This window comes from Erpetoichthys calabaricus, chromosome 10, assembly GCF_900747795.2.
Source record: "Erpetoichthys calabaricus chromosome 10, fErpCal1.3, whole genome shotgun sequence".
NCBI lineage: Eukaryota > Metazoa > Chordata > Cladistia > Polypteriformes > Polypteridae > Erpetoichthys > Erpetoichthys calabaricus.
Genome location: NC_041403.2, coordinates 702501 through 725070, shown reverse-complemented (window position 1 = coordinate 725070; position 22570 = coordinate 702501). Strand labels below are relative to the sequence as shown.

Genomic DNA, 22570 nt, shown 5'->3' with positions numbered 1-22570 from the left:
AAATCTGTGAAGTCGTTCTCTTCTGAAAGCGGTCAGACATTTTATTTTATATAAACCAGCAGTACTCGGGCTTCTAGAAATGAAATGCCGAGTCGTCGGAGTCCCCCTTTGTCTGTCAGCGGCTGAGCGAGTTCCTCTCTCGTTTGTCTTTCGTTGGCCGTTTCACTTTGCTGATTTCTTTCAGCTTCATTCGCTAACTTGGGGTCTCCTCGCCGGCTCTTTGAGCTTTACAGCGTAGCCTCGCACTTCACGGACAGACAGTCAGTGACTCACTGACTCGCGTAGACGTTTATATGTAAGACACCATAAAGGGTCTAAACATGAGAAGAGCACATAAAGCCCTAAAGCTTAATTCAGACTCGAGCCCACCTGTACACCCCGCCATCCCAAAGGGGTGTGTGCGTTCGTCTGCCCGCTGTGTGCCAGCCGGTAACACGACGTCTCCTCGGAGAGGATGTGCCACTTGACCTCTGCAGTTGCTGATTTCTGACATCTCAGCTTGTCAGGTCACACGGCCAGATGAGGTGGGATGACTTTTTGTCGCCCCCCCTTTTTATTAAAGCCCCTAATGTGCCTAGCTGATCGAGCCAGTCCGCTCCGGTCTTTGCTTCGCTGCTGTGTTCTGTTCAGAGAGCCGAGCCCGCGTCCCTTGTCGTTCGTCACTGCGTTGTGTGTGTTGCTCGCGAGTTGCTGGTGCGCACAAACCCACCCTGTGACAGGTGAGTCACTACTAGCTGTGTCAGACCCCTCAACCGGTGGTCACACGGGAGGGCGCCGTGTCGAGTACACGAAGGCTGCGACTGAAAATGGCTGCTCGGTTGTGTACCGTGACGGGGCCTTAAGGTGGCTTCCTGCCCTCCACCTTCCCGTGACCTTCCAGTGGCTTCTGTTCCCAGGTCTGTGGACCCCCGGGGTGGCCCAGTCCGTCAGTCAGGCTCCCTCTGATGAATCTCCTCGCGTGTTTCATGTCTCCTGTTGTTTGTATTTAGTGAAGTGTGAGGTTCACACGGAGAAGACATCTAGAAATCCGTCTGCCTTTGCCATAGCTTTACGTTCTTCGCTCCCGTTTGTCATTTTGCTAATGACGATGAGGAGCAGAGTGGACATGTGGGCCCTTTGGTGCCCGGTCAGAACTCCTGGAGTGACAATCGTAAAGATGTGGGTGGCCATCTTAAAACCGAGACGAGTGACTCTGTGACTTACACAGACAGTGCCACTGACCGGAGTGACACTTCCCATCATTCAGTGGGGTGTGCCCTGCTGTGAGTGTTTCTACAGGTGGCGCAGTGGTAGTGCTGCTGCTTTGCAGTAAGGAGACTGTGGAAGATTGTGGGTTTGCTTCCCGGTTCCTCCCTGTGTGGATAGCGCTTTGAGTACTGAGAAAAGCGCTATATAAATGTAATCCATCCATCCATCCATTTTCCAACCCGCTGAATCCGAACACAGGGTCACGGGGGTCTGCTGGAGCCAATCCCAGCCAACACAGGGCACAAGGCAGGAAACAATCCTGGGCAGGGTGCCAACCCACCGCAGGACACACACAAACACACCCACACACCAAGTGCACACTAGGGCCAATTTAGAATCGCCAATCCACCTAACCTGCATGTCTTTGGACTGTGGGAGGAAACCGGAGTGCCCGGAGGAAACCCACGCAGACACGGGGAGAACATGCAAACTCCACGCAGGGAGGACCCGGGAATCGAACCCAGGTCCCCAGATCTCCCAACTGCGAGGCAGCAGCGCTACCCACTGCGCCACCGTGCCGCCTATAAATGTAATGAATTATTATTATTATTATTAGATTTCCTGTAAATGTAAAGCTCACACTCCTGCTGGCGCCTAACTGCAGAATTGGTGGGCCAATGACTGACCACCAGCAGCCATGGGGTCCGCAGTAGTGGGACTGGAAACCAGTGGGCCAAACCATTTATGTTCTAGCAGCAGGAGATAAGCGAGGGAGAGCAAAAGACGGCGTCGGCCCCCCTAAGACGGGACTCAAAAATCAAAGTGGAAGGAATGTCGGCAAAATGTCCAGAAACACAAAATCAGACGAAAAACGGGCTTGGAATCCTCCGCTTGGACGAGGACCTGAGCCTTCAGCTGGCCTTGTTGGGTTCAAAGTGGCACCCGTACTTAGAAGACAAGATGGCAGCCAAAATGAAGCCAAGCAAGATGTAACCAAGACTACAAAACCCCCCAAAATGAACGTAAGACCATTCAAAGCGAGGTTAGCTGTTCAAGGGTCACGGGGGGCAATGCAGGACACCAGCTGACTGACGGGCACAGACAGACACAGCAGGCCAGCCTGGAGGTCACTTGTCTCATGATGGGCACAATCTGCCGAGTGTGTGGCAGAGGGCACCGAGTGGCCCGATGTCTTTATGTCCTTGTCACCTCCATCTGTGAAGCGCACCCTGGCTTTGTTGTTTGCTCTTTGTGCCCACAGGGACGTCCGCTTTTTCAGGTCTAACTCTTATTGAAGGTGGCAGGGAGTTGGCACTGCATGGACTGAGACGATTGGCACGCTGGTGACTGTCCCACTTCAGTTTGTTGTAACTTGTGCTCAGTCAGGCTGGCCCGGGTTGGGGTCACTCAGCTCCTGGAATGATCAGTTGTGTGGTACCTGGCTTTGTGCTTAAAGGGGCAGCTTGTGCGCCCCCAGCTGACTGGGACTGACTCCTCTCGTATTCACCGTGTGACCCGCCGTTGCTCTTTTCCGCAGCGTTTGCCATATTTTCTCTGCGGTTATTTCTTGCGCTTTGGGGTTACGAAGTGAGAGCGTTGTGTTTACGGCGAGGCTTTCCAGCTCTAAATACCACAAGTCAGGAGCTAATAAAGTGTGCCAGTCTGTAGCTGAGTGCAAGAATGACGTTGGCGAGGGCAGGCCGTGCCATGCTGCCCATTGCAGCCGTCAGTTTCTCACCAGCTGCTCATCTCACTCCACGCTCCTCTGGCTCCCTGCGTGAAGATGACATTTCCTGTCCCTGTGTTGTCACTGAAGGACTCGTTTTCTGGGAGCAGCTGGCATTCGTTTTATGAACGCCCTTCACAGTTTTGTGGTGGTCTTCCTGCCTGTCGTGCCCACCCTTTGCTGTTTGTGATTGAGCTGAGAAGGTCCATAGCTCAGTCCCGCTGCTCTTCTCTGTGCGTTGTCTGCCGTGGTTGTGTCTGGAGGTCCTCACTGCCCACTTTGGTTCAGGTGAGCCCCCCAGGTGTGTTGCACGTGTGTGTGTGGCACTGTATGAACTTTCAGGTTGGCTCCTGCTGGTGGGCAGTGCTGAGTCTTTTTGTTTCATCGTATATTGTACTAGCTGTCCCCCATGGCTCCGCCCATTTAGTGGTGAAACAGGGTCCCGCCCACTCCTGATGTCACATGCTCACCCTCAGATCAGCGTGAATAAATCACTCCTACAAGTGAACTCTGATACTTAGTGTGATGAGTGAAGTCGCAGAATCATCCGGAATGTTCAAGATAATTCTCGAAACAAACCTGCGGACGGACTTCATATGTAGAGAGAGATGATTTAAAGTCGCGTGTCAGGTTTAATGATTTGAACCCCAGTTGGCGAGTGAGATGGCGCCGGGTACTTCGGGCGTGACGCTGTCTGTTCTAAAGACTGACGGATCAGCTGGCCTTCCACGCGTCACTTCGCTCCACACACTGTCATTCATAACCCGGGTCTGCACGTGACATTTCTGTCAGCGGCCTGCTGGGCTGCCCCTCCGTGGCGCTGGCTGTCATTCACTGTCACTGTCACACTGCCAGAGGCAGGGGAGCCGTTTGTTTGGTTCAGTGGCCTTCCCAGCATCCATCTGTGTGACGTGGAGTGTGCCGCGCCCCCCTTTGACAGGTGGTCTGCTCTCGTGTCGTGCGTGTAGAAGGCTGGCTCAAACTTCTTAAGATACAAAGAACGAGACCGAGATCCCTTTAAAGGGGGGTGAGTTCAGATGCCACCACAGCACAATGTGACGTTTTTAGATTGACCTCCAGAAGTGACTGCTGCTGACCTCGATTGCTGGGTGGCACTCTAAAGTGAAGTGCTTCAGATCAGCTGACATGTGACAAGAGGCCGAAAGGTGGGAGTCTGTGAGCAGAGCCCCTCTGGGGTCCGAAGGCATTGTCCTTAAAGCCCTTGAATGTCACTTTCTTTAAATAACTGAAAGATCAATTCCGTGTGTCACAAATAAAGAGGGAGCAGCACCAGGGCAAGTGTAGAGGACTGACTGGGCTGAATGGAGGCCCGTGATTGGTCAGGAATCCGGTCCTCTTCAGTTTAAGCTGATGGGGACGTCCGACGGCTTCAGAGTTACGGAAGAATTCAGCACGGCGCCTCCTGGCGGTTACGTTGAAGTAAACTCTGCAGCGTGGACATTTGTGAAGGGCAGACCAAGTGGAGTGGTGGACACGAGAGCTTTGGGGACACTCGAGGTGAAAAGGAAGGACAGGGTCATTGGGCAGGGTGGCCTGTCGTCATCGCACTCGGGGACCTGTGCCTGTCAAAGTCCTGTTGGCTGCTGTGCCACTCGCCACCTCCACTCCCTTAGAATCGGTTTGATTCGTCTGAGCTGACGGCAGCTGTCACGAGTGCCCCACCAACTTCCTGAGCCCATCTGGCGTCCTTGTAAAGGGCCTGATGCCAACCTGTTTATTCAGCAGAGTCGCTTTGGGTGGGCAGTCCAGCCAGTAAGCAGCATCCTTAGCCTGGCGCCCACCCCCGGGCCTCGGTGGCTGCTGTCGTAAAGTAACCCGGCCACCATCTCCAGACATGTCACTCCGTGGGCACATGGCGATGCTCTCGTTTTTTCTTTTTAGGAGATTCCAACCGTGTGTTTGGTTGGACGGTGACCTCAGGTTTGCCCGGCCCCTCACTAAAGCCAATTAATCAGGACGTGCGAACGCCAGGAGTCGGGGATGTGATGGCCTGCGCTGGCTGGCGTCTCGCCGAGGACGCGCTCAGACAGGCCGTGTGATTTGTGAGCTTGTCCTGGCGCGGCCTTGCGTCCTGTTTGGATGAACCCCTGGTTTTGCCCTTCACTCTGTTTATACGCCGGGCAGCTGGAATTCCTGCTGGAGGAACGGATGACCGCTGTCACAGCTCGGCCCGACACCAGGGCATTATCTTTTTTTGTCTTGTGTTCTCTCCAGCTGGCTCTGCAGCGCGCCAGCTTTATCCTGTGACGCCACTGTGGTGTGGAGTGACTGGTAAGTGGCACGACGGGTGGGAGCCCCCTGAGCTGTGTTCCCTCAGACAGGAGGCAGCGCTTCTCTGTGTGTCTGCTTGGTGAGTGTGTGAGCCCGGGGTGCCCTCGGAACGGCAAGAGTGGGCACAGTGGTGTGTGTGTGTGACTCATCGAGGCTGACCGTTCCGCACGTCTTTCCTGCCGATATGCACTTGAATTATTCATTCAGCTTTTTCAGCGCCCAGTGGCACAGCACCTCCTTCTCTCTGGCACGGCCGCCTTGTTTGGAATCGTCTTCAGAGCTGAACCCCTTGGCCACAGATCTGGGCAGGTGAGCTGCTCCAAGCTGTGCTTGCCCTCTGGTGCCCAGCTCTCGTTTAGGGCTCATTGAGTCGCATTCCCGTCCTTTCTGAAGCTTCACTTGTGTCTTTCACTTGGCAGCTGACGCCGATGGGGACCCTGCTATGCCGGCGGCCCCCTTCAGTGTTTTTCTCTCTGGTTCGATGGCAGGTCTTTGCCTTTTGTGCCCGTTGTGCTCTGTTTTTTCTCTTCTTGGTTTATTGTGTTGTTTCTCCCTAAAGTGCCAGTTGGTGATGCTGGGTGTGAAAGGTACAGTATAAAATAAAGCTGATTGGCACAGTTATTGAGACGCTCGATGGGTGGCGCTGACTGCTCACAGATACACGGCACGGTCTGTCATGGGGTACGCGGGTTCAAAGCCGAGGGTGTCATGAAGGTAAGGCTGGCATTCATGTGACTCGTCACGTCACGGTGATAGGCCTTGTCTGGTGCCCATTGACATAAAAACAGTGGAGCTCAAGGTGCCTTACAAGATGCCAAAGAGAAACAACTAAGATTGGCAGGAAATGAGAGAACAGTAAAGAATATTAAAAAGAAAGGAATGTTAAAAACTGGTAAATATCAAGTGTCAGGGCAGTGCCCTGGCATACAGCGAGTGTCCTGATGCGAGTCTCTCGAAGGGCCAGGAGGGCACAACAGGAAACTCCAGTGCCGCTGAAGAGAAAAAAACAAAATCTGCAGGGGTTCAAGGGGGCACAAAAGACCACTCGGCCCCCCATTTGGCCCCCACTTTGTTTCCAGGCCTCGTATGAGAGGATTGTTGGTGTGCTGTGATGCCAGCCTGAGCCTGGTACAGTTGACTCTGTTGAGGCCCGGCCTGCTCTTGGGCGCTGAGTTGAAGTCTGCTGTCATGGAGCTCGGCCTGCAGAATCTCGGGTCTCCAATGTTGTGACAGAAGCCCTTTGGCGGGTGGTCTTTGTAGCCCACCTTTACATTGGCTCTGGGCCTGCAGTGGCACACCGTGCGGACTCGTCCCTTATTCATACAAACCTGATTTGACGCGAGTTGTCTCTACACACAAGCAGACGTCAAGTGACTCAAACGACAGCCCCCTGGCATCACCGCCGCTAGCTGGATGGGCGAGTGCCCAATAGGCGACGTTTGCTAGAGCAGGGACTATGGAGACAAACACGCCCCCTGTTGGTGACCACAGGTAGGTATCATTGTGATAAGGAGCCGCAGTGACGTCACACGAGGAGGCCGTTTGGTGGCACCGCGTCACTCGTTCAGCTGTCAGATTGAACAGACGATTACTGAACACGTTAATTACAGAGCAGTGCAGCCAGCGTGGGTGCCAGTCGGGCATTTCAAAACGTACCGACCAAGCACCGATTTGCTTTTCACCACCGTACACAAGTTTCGTTTCATTTTAAAAGTGCATCGCATTTGAATTTGTGACCAAAGATCACATGTTGTGACTAAAAACGAAGCCAGTGGCCGGTGAATTCTAGAAATCTCGACGTGTTAGAAGAATATTCTGAGCTCCTGAGAAAAGCAAATCTGACGAGAGCAGCGGCCCGCAGGGTTTATTATTCTGAAACCTCCGATGGTCAGGGGAGCTGGAGAAGGACGAGACCCCCACGTAGAGAGGGGATGTGAATAACGGCAGCGAGCGCCGAGCTAGAGGGGGGCAGTCGGGCGAGGGTGACTTGAGTGGTAAGCGCTGCCCACTCATTGCATCAGAAGTACCATAAAGCCTGATTCTGCTGCCTGTCCTGAGACTCGGAGTGCCGCCTTTAGGGCTGAGGGTGCCCATGCCAGTCTGCTTCGACGCGCTTCTCCTAATTAACGGCGGATTGCATTTCAATTGCAGAGCACAAAGCGAAACTGAATGTAATTAGGTGGGCATTTGGGTGGTGGGGAGTCTCGTAAGTCAGGTGGGAGGTGCCAATGTCTGCTTAGGACTAGTGAGCTACGAAAACCCGAGCTCGCTGACGCCAACGGATATATGACAAGCCGCCCACTTAAGTGAACCTGAGCAAAAAGAAAACCACTTCATGGGAGTTTCGACAGGACCCCCCATTACCTCGACTGAGCCCCCTCACTTGGGCGCCATTAATCAAAGCACAGTCCTCTCGGAGCCGCCACTAAGTGAAGTAGGCACACGGCACTGGCCTCGTTGATCAGTGGGCAGGGCGTGACGCACTCTTGGGTGGCATTTGAAAATGACATGAGAATTGGGACAATTAGGACACAGTAAAGCCGTGCCTGCCAGGGCATTACAGCTCAGCGTGGTTAACACGCCGGATGGCACACGTTCGAGGGCGGGTTTGGATTCTCTTTGACTTGATTGTGTGTTCTTCAAACAAAAGTAGAGGAAGAAGAAGAGGAGGAGGAGGAGAAGTTTGGAAAGAAATCATCTTCATTGTCGTGTGTATGGAGTTCGGTGAAGTTCTGGCCTGCATGTGCCAATCAACAATCAGAAACGTCACCAGGATGAAGAGCGAGTAGAACTTCCTGTTCTCTGAACATTGGTCTTCCTCACCTGAAAGTCTCTGATCTTAGACAGGCAACCAAAAAAATGAAGAAGAAGAAAAAGCATTTGAAAACAGAAATGGCCAGGCTTTGACTTTTACCAGCTCCTCACGTTTCAAACACAGTGCCCCCGATGCTGTGGCGCCCTTGATGCCCTCTACAAGTTGCCCCTTGTGGCTCCTCATGTACTTGCAGGACACTCGTTGTACAGAAAGGGTTTGTTGAGCGATAAAGATGGCCGGGAGTTTAACGCACGCACACACACACACACACACACACACGCAGGGTGAGAAGCCCACGTGCCCCCCGCCAGTCAGTCGTCCACCTTTATCTGTAAACCTGCTGCTCACTTCGCCGTCTCGTCTGTCTGTCGGCCTGCTGATTGGTGGCCTGTCAGGACGGCGCTCGACTTTTCCTCTCGTTGTTTCTGTCAGGCCCGAGTGGCTCTTGTGACGCACACCTCGCCCTCGTTGTCCTCTCTTTGTCTTTTTATTCTTTTCCTGTTGAACTCTGCGTGCCACACACGGCTCTCTGTCCACCTCAGTTAGGGCTTTGCTGCTGTCCCTTCACTGGCCTGTGTGCTCCAACTGGGACATACCTCGGGTGAAGGCGTCGGTCAAATGACCGCATGCAGAGTCTTTCTTTCCTGTTGGGTGGGCAGGTCAGGGGTCCAGACTCAATGTGGTCACCTCTCGTTGGCCTGATGGCCAGGTGGCAGGAGACGAGTCTCCCTTGGAAGCCCCATCTGTTAAAGGGGGGCACTCAGGGGCTGATTTCGGCTGACTGTGGGAATGAAGTCCTCGTCATCTTCAAAGACTAAAGTCCGTGGCCGCTCTCTACTGGCCAGCCGGATGTTCAGAGTGCCCGCCTGCGGTGCCGGGGCTCTGCGTGTCACATACAGGAAGTGTGTTCAGACGAAACACGGCAGGGGGCCAATGGAGGGGGGGACACGCCAAGTGCACTTCCTGACAGACTTCCAGGCTGCCTTGTCCCCCCGTAAGACTCCAGATGGTGGTATGTGGCGTCACCTCCCGATGACCATGGACTGTCACCAAGATGCTTGACCCTTTGAATTGTGTTTGTGGCACGGCAGCCCACCCTGGCTGTTTGACCCTCAGCGTAGACTTTGCTGCTCCTTTTCTCCCAGACGGTTGCACAATCCATGCAGTGGGGAGAAAGAGCGAGAACACCAGGGGGCATCCCGGGCACAGCGGGCATCGGCCTCTCCTTGGGCACATGCTGTGACTTGCTGGTGTTGAAGGATTGATCATATAAGACCAGGATGGATGGTTACATGAAAGAAGAAAGCAAAGCCGGGCAGGAAGTGGCCATAAAAAGACAAACGAGGGGGCAAAGTCAAAATAAAGAGGGGGCGCGAAAGTCAGCTGAGACAGTAAGGCCTGGCGTAGTTAGTGAAGTGTCGTGATCACGGCCTTGTTTATCCTGCTATACGGTAAACTTGGGGGGGGGGGGGGTTGGGGGTCCCCCCCCCTTAGGAGAATCCTAAACCTTACGTGATTCGCTCACATTACATACAGCGTCGAATGAAGATGGCCGCCCCACTGTGCGATTAATGGGCGACGCCTGCTGACATCCACCGAAGGATGTTGGCTCGTGTTTGGGTGCCCATCAGTCCTTGCGTCACCCCGAGTCACCATGCACCCTGACATGGCAGATATCCAGCGTCACCCGCCGCTCTTTTCTGATGAAGGCTGATGGTGGTCTGGCTACGTTTGTCCGTCTCGTGTTCTGCCCCTTCGTCAAGTTTTGTGGACTCCACTTCTGTGCTGTGCCAAGAGCCTTGTGTGAATTTCAGCGGGCGTCGCTCCCTCTGCCCAAAGAAATCTCAGCAGTGGCACAGTCGGGCAGCGGACTCATCAAGACTAACGGTGCAGGTTCACACTACCCATAAGCCTTTGCAGACGTGTTGTACTGCGTCAGCATCTGTCCTTTGCGGTTAGCGTGTCATTTGATTGGCCCTCTTAGTTTTCTATTGTCCCCACGTGCCACCCACCCCTCCGCAGCAGCCTGGTTTCTTGGTAAAAAACCCCCCAGTTTGTGCCCAACGCGCCTCAGTCAGTGCCAGTGCAGAGAGTCGGAGTGTTGTTTCTTCCTAATTAAGCCTGTCATGTTTGTGTCACTTTATATAACCGCTCGGGGACTTGGCTGGCGTCATGGGGCACCTCCACGGCAGGCTGGTTCACTTCACGGCTCTGGAGGAGGTGGCCAGCTGTCAAAGGCCCGTCTGCAGAAGTGAGAGCTCCCAGGCGCTCCGCACAATCCTGGCCTTGTTTGGTGGGCTGCCGAGAGATGAGCCCGCCAGACCGCTGAGTAACCTCCATCCATCCATCAGCGGCTGAAGCGCTTCCAAGGAAGGTGCCTGTTGGCAGCGGGCCTGCAGCGCCGCTTGGCACCCAGCTCGCCGTGTCGGAGTGTAACGATAGACGGTGCGGTCACCTCGAGTGCGAAGGGCACAAACCGTAAAGAGAGGCCAAGTCTGCCGTGGTTTAAGTGGCCGTGAGCACCGTCACCGTCCGGAGGCCCATCGGTCAGCCAGTGACCATCGGGTTGTTCTGTTTTGTTCTTGGGGTCAGGTTCAAATCCAGTGGCGTCTGAATGTCCCCCCATCTCTGTCGGGTGAGGTGGGCTGGCAGGGCCTGAGTGATGCAGGCAGGATAGACGTCCGCCCTGCTCGGTGGGTGTCGTCTGGCTGTGTGACGCAGCGTGGGGGGCCGAGAAGCAGCACAAGAAGACTCGAATGAAGACAGAATAGCAGGAAACTGCCGAGGCTCCGACCGGAGGCGACTAACATCCTGTCATCAAAGGGCGCACCTAGGGGTCAGAGGTCAGTACGTGGACCCCCTAGAAGGAGAGGTTGAATAAATTAGAAAAGGTAAGAAGCAGACTTTAAATTGGCACCAGTCAGGGATCTGAAATAACGCAGTGTGGCACGGCATGCTAACCTGTCCCAAGGTGTGCCACCTTAACAGAAGATGGCGACGTATGAAGTCACAGACAGTCCACTTACAAGTTACGCAGGACACCAGCCTGGGTTTGAATACTCCAACAAATCCGTCCATTTGGAAGGTTAAATTGAATGAAATCCCAGTAATGCTGGCACTGCCACAGTGTCACCGCAGATCAATGACCAGGGTCCACCGACACGCAGATGAGGGCTCTCCTCAGCCCACCTTATGTCGTCCTTTTCCTGTGGCTTAAGGCCTCACGAGTGCTTATCTCAAAACGGGCAAATGGCGACTGCCACTCCACCCAGAATCCCTCACTCCCGCCAACTGTGTTGTCTTTCTGCGGTGGTCTCGGGAGTCCCCAAGTGCTGTGGTCGGCTGTCACATTCATTCTTCAAGAAAAACGAGATGCAGTGGCACAGATGCGGACAAACGTCCAACGACGGCACACTCCAAACTAAAGGGCCGCCGGTGTTGCCTCTGTGTGACTCTGTCTGTGTTTTAATGCCCTCTGGAGTTTTTGTTCCAGGTGCACTTTGCCAGGAGGTGTCGTCTTAAAGGGAGTCTGGCACCACTGCTGGCACTCACTGAATCCAAAGGTGACCCTCTGCCCTTGGGCCCTGCTCTTCTGGAGTGATGGGGCTTCATCTTACAGCTCACAGCACATCAGGTGTGCCCGGTGGTCTTTCACGCCACCCACCTTATTAGCATTCAAGTCTTGCACCTCTGAAAAGAAAGGCACAAAGAAGGGGGGCCTCCCAGTAAATGCCCGCATGGTGCCAACATCACAGTCTAATCAGTGAATGTGCCGATGCTGTTCACAGGCTGCCCAAATCTTCATGGAGACCCGGGGGGGGGGGGGCAGGGGGTTTTGGGCCTGAAAGGGAGTATGGGGGGAACAAAGCGGTGATTTATAGATGGGTGGTACAAAGTAGGACCACCTGTGAGAGAGCAGAGTCCTCCAAGTGAGTGACATTTGAAGGTCCACTGGAGTCCTGCTGTCCCCACCAAACTGCTTGGTCATGTCTGTGGTTCACTTTGTGATGTTTGTGCCACTGTCACCCTTCACAAGTGTCCGGCGGTGTCCTCGTTTTAACGTCCCCGTCTCCATCCATGGCACTCCTTCCCATTTTGACACTTTAGTCGCATCTCCGTCAGCTTATTGTCTCCTCGGGGCTCACAGTCCTGGGGTCGGCCAGGCTGCTCATCTCTGGACCTCCTCTGGTGTTGCACTCCAGGGGGGGCCTCAGCACTGCGTCATGGGCGCTATATCACCTGACCTCCTGCTAGTCGGACCTCCCGTCGTGTATTCAGTGGTCTTCATCATCTTTAACCAGGTGGTCTTTCACATTCCTGTCCAGATGGCCCCTACTGGACACTGCTCCCAATCTTAATTCTCTCCCTCTAAAGGCTGATTTGTTCTTCTGCGTCCAGCCTGACCTCCTCAAACATGTGACATCGACGTGGACCCTACCTGGACCCCCAGTCTGGTAACTAGATGTTAACTTAGGTGGCTGACGCCTTGTATCGTAAATGTTGTAACTGGTTTCCATTAGTGCACAGTCAGGTCATTTGGTCAAGTAACTTGCTCAGGACCACCCAGTGGTGTCAGTAGTGGGATCTGAACCCCCAATCCAAGGCCTTCGCCCCTACACCACGTTGCCAGCGGATTTTCTTCAACGTGTTTCTGTTCGTTTTCTGCTATTCTGAGCTGACATGGTGCAGATCGAGGAGAGCCTTGGCACCAAAGGTAGGAGATGTTCACATTTCTAGGACACGTCGTCCCCGTGCCACGAGATGGCAGCCAGTTTGTGTTGCCGAGTGTCGGCCAGCAGCTTTGGAAATCGGTGAATGTATGAAAAATCAGAGAAAGGTGAGGGACAAAAGCAAACAGGCAGCTAGGGGGCAACCTGCATCTCAGCAGACCGTACGCTTTTCTATGTGCTCCAGATGCCACCAGTTAGTGGTTGGGCATGTGCCTGCTGCATGATGCCACGCAGAAGCAGCTTTTGACAGCCTGAACTGTTGGCCCTCTGTGTTCAAGTCAACTCCTCGCCCACCTCCACCTCCTTCTTCTAGTGCAGCCCAGTCATGTCACGGGCGCCCCTCTGATCGACCTTCCCATTTTGAGCCCCCGCCGACTGCCCGCTTGTTCTTGACGTGTGCCTCTCTCTCTTTTCCTTAATAATAAGTGAATAGACGCTGCATTTCCGACTGGCACATCAAGCTAATCAAATTCTTGGGCGTCTGGCAGATCTTATTGGAATTAAAACTGAAAGTCCAAGAATCTGCTCATTTGTCACGTCACAGTCACGGGGCAGGGTGGAGCGGCAGTCCTCATGTACCCCTAAATCAAGGAGTCAGGGATGAGGACCGTCAGGTCAGTGGGCCATCACTCCATTCCCCCCAAAGTGTTCTAAATAAGTCCAATCATCTCTGAATTATTACATGCAGTACAAGCTGTTGAGCCGGTCATTTAAGGGGGCTTCAGTTGGGGGGGCTTCATGGGCTTTGGCCACGTTTACAGCTGCTGATGTCGACTGGTTTGCTGTATCAAGTGCTGCGTTTAATCCTTGTGGTCTCTTCACACGCCAACTCCACGCTCTTTTGGACCCAATTCTGAGACCCCTCTTTAGGTGGTCTGGACGTCACATTTGTCACCCTAAACCTTTTTTTGTATTTTTTGACCATCAATACTTGTAGGGCAGACAGACTGGAGAGTGACAGCCACTAAAGCAGGGGTCCTCCACCCCCCTAGGGGTTTAGGTGTTTTTTGGTTTTCTCTTCTCACAGGGCTGCCCGTGTGTGTGTGTGTCCCGTGTGTGTGAGCTGCCCGCCTTGTGACGTGTCTCTCGTGTTCAATGAGTCACCGGCTAGAAACAGTGGCCTTACGGCGGGTCACCGTGACTCCTTTGGACCTCCCGAGTGTGTGTGTGTGTGTGTGTGTGTGTGTGTGTGTGGTGCATTGGGTGGGCTGGCGCACTGTACAAGGCGTTAGTGGGGTGGGGGGCACTCCTTCAGCTGAGAAATATGAATGGAATCCAGCAGATAAGCACTCGTGATGGGCCGAAGCCTCAAACTCAAAGCCCTGGCTTGTCTCAGAGCTCCATGGAGGCCTAGCAGCACCTGCTGAAAGCTCCAATAATTAAACATCTCAGGACGGGAGTGGGGATCCCCTAAAAACACCCGGCCCATGGCAGCAAAAATGGCAATGCTGTAGACGTGGAAGCTTTTGTGCTCCAAGATTTAACTAAAGAATAAGAAACAGTGCAGATTGGGACACGTCCACGAGTGTTAGTCCTGTTGGGGGTCCTGAAGTCCGTGCGGTGAGGTCCATAAGTGTTTGGTCAGTGACACAGTTTCCGTAGTTTTGGCTCTTTATACCACCACAATTAATCTGTGATTGAAGTTAAGGGGGTTACCAGAAATGTCAAATGAGCTGTTTAGAAAGGGCAGCCCCCCATTTCCAGGGACTCCAAATTATTTGGACGTTTGGCTGACAAGATGCTCAGACCCTCGTCATTTCGTAAACTACAGTATTGAAAGGGTCTGTAGTTGACTTCAAGTGTGGGATTGGCATTTCAAAGATATCTCTGTGAACTCTGAACACGAGTCTGGCATTAGGCCGAGAAGACCAAGCAAACCCGTCGGAGAGACCCCTTGAGACCCCAGGAGCGGTCAAATCAACCATCTGGCACACCCTTAAAAAGAAGGAACACGCTGGTGGGCTCAATAACGCCACAGAAGGCCTGGACAATCATGGAAAATTCTGTCCTTAGTGAAGAAGAACCCCTTCATGACGTTTAGCCAAACCAAGACCACCCTCTGTCATGTAGGCCTATCACTGCCAAGGTCTCCAATCAAGAGAAAACTCCATGAAAGTAAAGACAGGGGGTTTAGCACAAGGTGCAGACCACTGGTGAGCCTCAAAGCATAGGAAGGACAGAAAACAGTTTTAAAAGTCTGTCCAGATCTGGAAGAAAAAGGACACGGAGATCAGCAAATACTGTACCAAGATGGTGGACAGAGAAGAGATGGCTCCTGATCTGATGGACACCACGTCATCTGTGACACCTGGAGGAGGCCTTGTTATGGCCTGATCATCATGGCTGCCAATGGACGTCGGTCACTGGTGTTTATTGATGATATGACTGCTGGCAGAGGGAGAAGATGAATTCTGAAGTGTAGAGGGTGCCATAATGTCACACAAATGCTGCAAAACTGATAGGACGAGCTTCACAGTACAGATGGACAACGAGCCAAACATCCTGGGACAGCAAACCAATGCATAGAAGTGGAATATTCTTCAATGGCCAAGCCAATCCACTGACCTCACCCCAACTGGACACAAAACTGAACAACAAACAAGCAGCACCTGAAGGCCTGGTAGAAACCCAACACTTGGCGATGGCCGTGGGCTCAGACCTCAGGCGGTCGTTGACCGTAGTGGATTTCCAAACCGAATATTGAAACTGATCCTGAGATTTATCATTAAGTGAGTTTGTCCAAATACTTTTGAGCCCCTGGAAATGGGGGACCTCGGGGACGCTGTATCAAAATGGCTGTCATTCCTAAATGGCTCACCTGATGGTTCAGGTAAAGCCCTTCAATTAAAGCTGAACGTCTGCACTTCAGTCACATCTCGATTTCTTCATTCAAATCCATTGTGGTGACAACATAATGAAAGTGTGCCAGTGTCCAGATACGTGTGGACCCAACAGTGACCAGACAGAAAGGTGAAACCACCAAATGACAGAAGGGGGCACCAGCAGAGTCCAGCAAGTTAGGAAATGCCAGCCTGGCGTGACCTCCAGGTGAGCTCAGCAACTCCATCAAAGGTCACTTGTGTTTTCAGACATCATGGGGACAGCGGACTGTCGTGACGTGTGATCCCTGCTTCTTCTTACCCACACCTTACTGGAGTTGAGCCAGTTTGGGGGGCTCCATAGCTTTATGGACAGTAGAGTCCAACTCAAGTGATGTCCAGATGTGCCGTGGTCACTTAGTGAGGGTCCGCTGTTAATTGTGATTAAACATCAAATGTCCCTTTAAGTTTCCAGGTGACGCAGAGGCCACACTGCCGGAGGACACCTCAGTCAGTAGAATGTGGAGGGGTTGTTTCTGGTGGTGCGTCACTCTGGTTGTCCCCCTCTAGTTTTACAGAGTGACACCCACTCAATTCTGTCGTCGTCCTTTCATTTCTAGACTTGTGACTTTTGATGTTCATTTCCTTTAAGCAGCGCATTTCGGGGTCAGGCTGTTGTACCGTGTTGGCCATTGTGGACGTAGGGAGAAGTCAACCTAAACGACACCTTTTGTTGCTTAACTTCTCACATCAAGCAGCAGGAAATAAATTTACAAAACTGCAAACACCCAGACCCTTAGTGAAGTTCTTTGTTGAAGCCCCTTTGGCAGCCGTTCCAGCCTGGGGTGGTCTTGGCTGTGACGTGACGAGCTTCATACCCCTGGATCTGTGGATTTCTGCCGTTGTTCTCTGCAGACCCACTCACTGTCTCGTCAGGTTGGATGAAGGCCATTGGTGGACAGTCAGAGAGTCAGAGTGACAGTCCCTTTGAGTTCAAGCGCAGGCGGTGACATGACTGGGGTTGGGACTTCCGACAGGACAAAGCAAAGACGTTCGGCCCGGCCTGAGGTCCAGAGCACCCTGGTGAAGCTCGTCCTCTAAACTTTGGTCCGTCCAGCTGTCCCTCAGCCCTGATTGGTTGCCCAGTCCCTGCCGTGCCACCCTGCCACCATTGGAGTGGTTGGGCTCCTGGTGTCCTGCACAGGTGGGGCTGAGAATTGAGGCTCACCAGTTCAGAGCGTCCTTTGGGTGATGTGATCACGAGGTGGACCTCGGGGGTCTTAAGTACACACGACGACAGAACTTTTAGGTTTTACCTTTTTACTTTTACTGACCGGTGGGGGACTCATCACACAGACGATGAGGCCTCTTTATTATATAGCGCCTTTCATATCTCCCGTATCGTTCCCTTCATATTTCCCCATTATATAGCGCCTTTCACGTCTTCTGTAGCGCCTTTCCTCTTTATGCGTTTCATAGTCCATTTTCTGTCTGTCGCACAGGTCAGCCACCTGCCTAATATTGTGTGCGGACCCTGCAAGAACTCTGAAGGTGTCCTGTCCTGTAAGTGGTGAGGTGAGGTGAGGCCTCCGTGGATCAGACACTCGTCAGGTTTGGGAGTCTGTACTCCAAGTCACGTCATGTTTCTCATGCCACGTGGCAGGGCACCTCGTCCTGCTGATACGGTTGTGGGGTCCACAGCAGTCGTTAGGTAGGTGGTGCTTGTCACATGAATAGCAGGATATCGGCCAGATCGTCACATGGCCGCCACCGGCTTGCCTTCTTCCCATAGTGCACCTTGCTGCCATCTCCCCCCCCAGTAAATGATGCAGACGTAACTTATGACTCGCACCCTTGATTCATCAGAGCAGCCCACCATCTTCCATTGCTCGGTGGTCCACGTGCTCATTGTAACCATGTTTGGCGGTGGGCAGGGGTCGGCGTGGGCACTCGGACCCCTCTGCAGATGCGCAGCAGGCTCCGGTGCTCTGTGTCTCCTGACGCCTCTCCCTCATGGCCAACATTCGGCGTTTCAGCAGTTTGTGCTCCAGTGGCCCTTGGATGGGGTCAGACCTGGTGGGCTAGCCGTGGATGCCAATGACCCTGTCACTGGTTGTCCTTCCTTGCACCACTTTTGGTACCCGTGCACTAGACCTGCCATTTTGGAGGGGCTCTGTGCCCGTCATCTTGCCATGACAGCATGGCCCTCATCAGAGTCGCACAGATCTTTAACGCTTCTCCAACACATGACATCGAAGAGCTCACTGCTGATTTGCTGCCTGATGTAGCGGGCGCCATTGGGACGAGATGGTCAATGTGACGCACCTTGCCTGCCAGTGCTTTGAATGCTGTGGCTGATCGGTGTGTATATAGCGCCTTTTCTATCTCTGTCTGCCTATCTACCCGTCAGGGTCCTCTGCCAAGGGGGGTCCCCCAAACCCCATATGCATTCACTCGTGTATGGCAGCAGACATCCCAGAACAGTTCTGCTGTCATCGATTAAACAGACGTGCCAGCTGCAGTGGCCCTTGGCAAACAAACACTGGAGGCGTGGACAGGTGGCAGGGAGTGACACAGTGGTACACGTGGATTAGCGCCTGTGGGTCAGACAGGTGACAGGAAGGACCCTCTAAAGCCACTGAGCAGAGTTCTGTGCATGAAGTGGCCTGACTGGCAGCCCTGAATGTCAATGAGGCTCATTTGCATATGGCCGCATGGGCTTGTGGGTTGTGTCACCCTGACATTTTTGAGCCTTCCAGGTCACCTGCAGAATGGCAGTCATTTCATGCAAGTGCCCCTGATGCACTTGTCGGACGTGACTCTGCAACGCGGCACGTGAATGGTGAGGATGGCAGAGTGAGCCCACTCTGCTAGGGCTACTTGGCACCAGTCAGGAAGTGCCAGGTTCCTGTTTCAGGGCCAGTTTTAATGAATGTCTTCGTCAGTACAGCTCTGTGGTACTTCCAAGGTGGGCATTAAGACTGGAATGTTTTTAGCTCTTATGTGATCTCTTGGGGGGGTCTCGAGTCATGTGATGTGCTAAACCTGACCCTGGCACTTGAGACCCTAGCATGTTGACTTGTCCTTGTTTGTCACTTCAGGCCCGCCGTGTAGGTGTTTGAGTGCTTTAGGGCGCCAATGGGGAGGCCTGGCACGGGGAGTGAGTTACGTGTGGGGTCTCGTGCGTTAGTGCCCCCTACACTGTGTGCTGCGTGACGACCCTGGCCAAGTTGTGTGCCTCGATTGTCTCCGGACGAGCAGGATGAGGAGCAAACAGACGCACGCCCACCCGCTTGCCCTTAAGCCAGGAGGACGCCTTTCCTTTGTGGATTTGAGTGAACGTGAAAAGGCAGCAGACATGCGTGGCGAAGTCACAGGTCATCGTGTGTGCCGTGGACACAAGTGGCATTTGCTGTTTTCAGAGCTCTCTGTCTCCTGGCTGGAGCCCACCGCCTCCTTATTCTTCTTTTGAGGGGTGGGCTTAAGGTAAGACCATGGGGGCTGATGCTTGGCACCGATGAGGGCTGCTGTGTGTGTTGACCAGCAGATCTCCAGCTGACGCTCCAGTGCAAGAGACAGAGTGGGCTGCTATGACTGATTGGGCATGAGCACCTGAAGGTGGTCCAGGCTGTGCCCAGAGAACAGTGAAGTCCTAACTGGCATGTCTGACCAGCATGCACCTTGATGTTGCCATGATAAACATGAATGGATTCAGATAGAAATAGGAGACCCTCGTGTACCCCCACCTTAGCGTCTGTCCCCTCCTACTGGATGTGGGCATCATGGAGCTGGCGAGGGGCACAGTTACCGAGTGTGTCCTTATTAGTCCCTGAAGTTATTAAACACCTCGCATCATGAAGGTGTCAACAGCACTTGGCTCCGTCGTGACAGTGTTGGGGACAACTTGTTGAGGGGACGCGTCCTTGGATGTCTTTGATTTGAACGCTGCAGGAAACAGGGCTGTCCGTTGAATTTCAGAACCTCGGGTTCAGGTGCGGCCCAAAAACGTACAGAATGAGGGGCCGAGTTCAGGCGCAGACGATCTAATTAGAGAGTGGGAGTAAATTGTCATCGGTTTGAGTCGAGGCGGTGAGGTGCAGGGGGAAAGGAGCCGCCGGAGCCGTGTCCACCAGCATGAATTCAGACCACTTGCATATTCGGCGGGTACTCCCACCATTGTGTGAAATACTCGCTACCTGATGTCGTGAAGGCAAAATGAGTCAAGTGGTTTCGAACACCTCAAGCTGTGCTGCCCGTCTGAGTCCAAGTGGTCGCCGGAGACCTCGCCGTTCATGTTAGCGGTGCACCATTGAGTGGAACGCATTTTGTAATGCATCATGTAATAAAATGCACAGCATTTGTCATTCCAACAGATGGCGCATCACCAGCATTTCATGAACTTAAAGCCTAACGGTGTTATTCTGGAGACATTGGGTGACTGGGATCGGCAAGCCTTGTTGGGCTGACTGGCCTGTCCTCGGCCCAGTTGTCCTTCATGGTTGGTGGTGACAGGCATGTGGCACAACTGTGCATGACGTGGGTGAAGGCGATGACTAAAAAGTGTCTTGCCGTGTAATGCCAGCTGACTGAAGCAGCTGGTGCAGAGAGGTGTGAAGGGCATCACAGTAGATGAAGGTGACTGAAAGATTTAGACGCGGTCAGGCCGTTCGGCCCACCAGAGCTCGCCAGTCCTGCCACAGTAACATCAAGTCTAATTTTGAAGACCCCTAAAGTCCTCCTGTCCACCACACTACTTATGAGTGTCCAGCGGTGTCCCCGTGTTCTTGATGAGCTCATTTTAAAGGCACCGCCTCGATCCCCTGGACTAATGGCCAAGCGCCGCGCTGCTCTCGTTCGGACTTCCCATCAGCCATTGCAGACGTGTTGTACTGCATCAGCTTTTATTTGTTGCGGTTGCCACACAGTTTTCAATTTGCTTTCACTTTTCGAGCTGCGCTCTTTCAGAGTCACAAATGGCTGTCTGACACTCGGCCACTTGTTCAGGTTGGCAAGCCGATCAGGATTGATTGATTGATTGTTGCCTCAGTTGCGGCTCATTGACGTGACTTGCTTCCTTCCTTGGCCTCCTGGGGTGTTCGGCAGCCTCTTGGCTGTAGAAGGCCGGGGTGTCGTGTCCTGTCCCGTCCTGTCCTGTCCTTTCCCATCCCGTCTCGTCCCAGTTGTATCTCTCTGTGTATTCAGCATCCTGAAGTCCACCTCTCAAAATGAAAGGTGCTGCTGCCAGCTCTGTGCGTCTCGGGGTCTGGACAAGGCCTGTGCTTAGAGGTCTTTGCAGTGGGACTACAGAAGGTGTGAGGCTCAAAATGAAAATGGGGGCTCATTTAAGGAGCGGCCACGACGTGGAATGGCTGCAAAAAAATCACTTGGCGTCACAATTCCTTGTTTTGTAAATTTGCTACACAAGAAGAGTTAAAGGCACTGATGATGGACGCTTTATGCGGAGTGGCTCCTGGGGTCTCGGCCTGGTGGTCTGGCCTGTTGGGGCTGTGAGTGTGCTGCTCTAATGCCTGTGTCTGTTCTTCTTTGCAGCCTGTCTCCATGACCCTGTGAAACTTTGCATCAGAGAAAGGGCAGGATGCCCCAGGAGGCTCGGGACGCGTGGATCTGACTGCTGCTGGTAAGTAATGGGGGGGGCCTGGGCACATGGTGCCAAGGGGTTTAGGTGGCTCTTGAAGTACCCCGCGGCCTGTCCTGTCAGACACCACGGCCCTCCTGTGGGAGTCCACCCCCCCTCCATCTTCCTGTTAGCAGTGATCTCTGAGGCTGACTGTGGGGGTCTCCAGAGGTGAAGCTCTCATGCTGTCTTTGCGGCGCCACGTTCTGCCACTAGAGGTCTCCAGTCGCCCGCTGTTAGAGGCCTGTGTGTGCCTGGACCACCCGGGTGTACGAAGGTAACTACCTCAGTGACTGTGTATTATCAGCCTTGACGCTGCAGCATAAGACTTTAGCCCCGGGTTGGGCATTGTCGGTCTTGGAGGGCCGCGGTGGCTGCAGTTTTCATTCCAACCCAATTGCTTACTCAGAAAGCAATGATTGCCAGTGTCAGGCCTTATTTAATTTTATGGCTTGTTAGCTTCTTATATTGTCCATTTTTTTGTTTGGACCCTAAAACGGATCATTTCCAGCCTCTCAGTTTTCTCAAGTGTTTTATTAAACCAAATAGCACACGATGAACACAGAGGTGTAAATTGAAACACGTCCTATAAGAGACCTGCTGGCTCCTTTTGTGTCTTATTGTTAACTAGCAAAATACCCGCGCTTCGCAGCGGAGAAGTAGTGTGTTAAAGAGGTTATGAAAAAAAAAGGAAACATTTTAAAAATAACGTAACATGATTGTCAATGTAATTGTGTTGTCATTGTTATAAGTGTTGCTGTCTTTTATATATATATATATATATATAGCAAAATACCCGCGCTTCGCAGCGGAGAAGTAGTGTGTTAACCTCTTTAACACACTACTTCTCCGCTGCGAAGCGCGGGTATTTTGCTCTATATATATGTGTGTGAATGTATGTATGTATGTATATATGTATGTCTATATTTATATCTATATATATATATATATATATATATGTGTGTAGATATGTAAATTTGTATATGTGTATGTATATATATATATATATATATATGTATATATATATATATATATGTATATGTATATATATATATATATATATATATATGTATACAGTGGTGTGAAAAACTATTTGCCCCCTTCCTGATTTCTTATTCTTTTGCATGTTTGTCACACAAAATGTTTCTGATCATCAAACACATTTAACCATTAGTCAAATATAACACAAGTAAACACAAAATGCAGTTTTTAAATGATGGTTTTTATTATTTAGGGAGAAAAAAAATCCAAACCTACATGGCCCTGTGTGAAAAAGTAATTGCCCCCTTGTTAAAAAATAACCTAACTGTGGTGTATCACACCTGAGTTCAATTTCCGTAGCCACCCCCAGGCCTGATTACTGCC

At 52.5% G+C, this 22570-nt stretch overlaps 2 protein-coding genes across 6 annotated transcripts in view; both read left to right on the top strand.

Annotated features, from left to right (window-relative positions):
* The window catches only part of ralgps2 (Ral GEF with PH domain and SH3 binding motif 2), a 78245-nt gene that overhangs the window by 3783 nt on the left and 51892 nt on the right, over positions 1 to 22570 (top strand). For all 5 annotated transcript variants that reach the window (XM_051933255.1, XM_051933252.1, XM_051933256.1 and 2 more), the window contains exon 2: positions 21121 to 21208. The gene's annotated coding sequence lies outside the window, so the exon portion shown is untranslated. The remainder of the gene's footprint in view (positions 1 to 21120; positions 21209 to 22570) is intronic.
* Positions 1 to 22570, top strand: part of mmachc (metabolism of cobalamin associated C) — a 139289-nt gene that overhangs the window by 90570 nt on the left and 26149 nt on the right. The window lies entirely within an intron of this gene.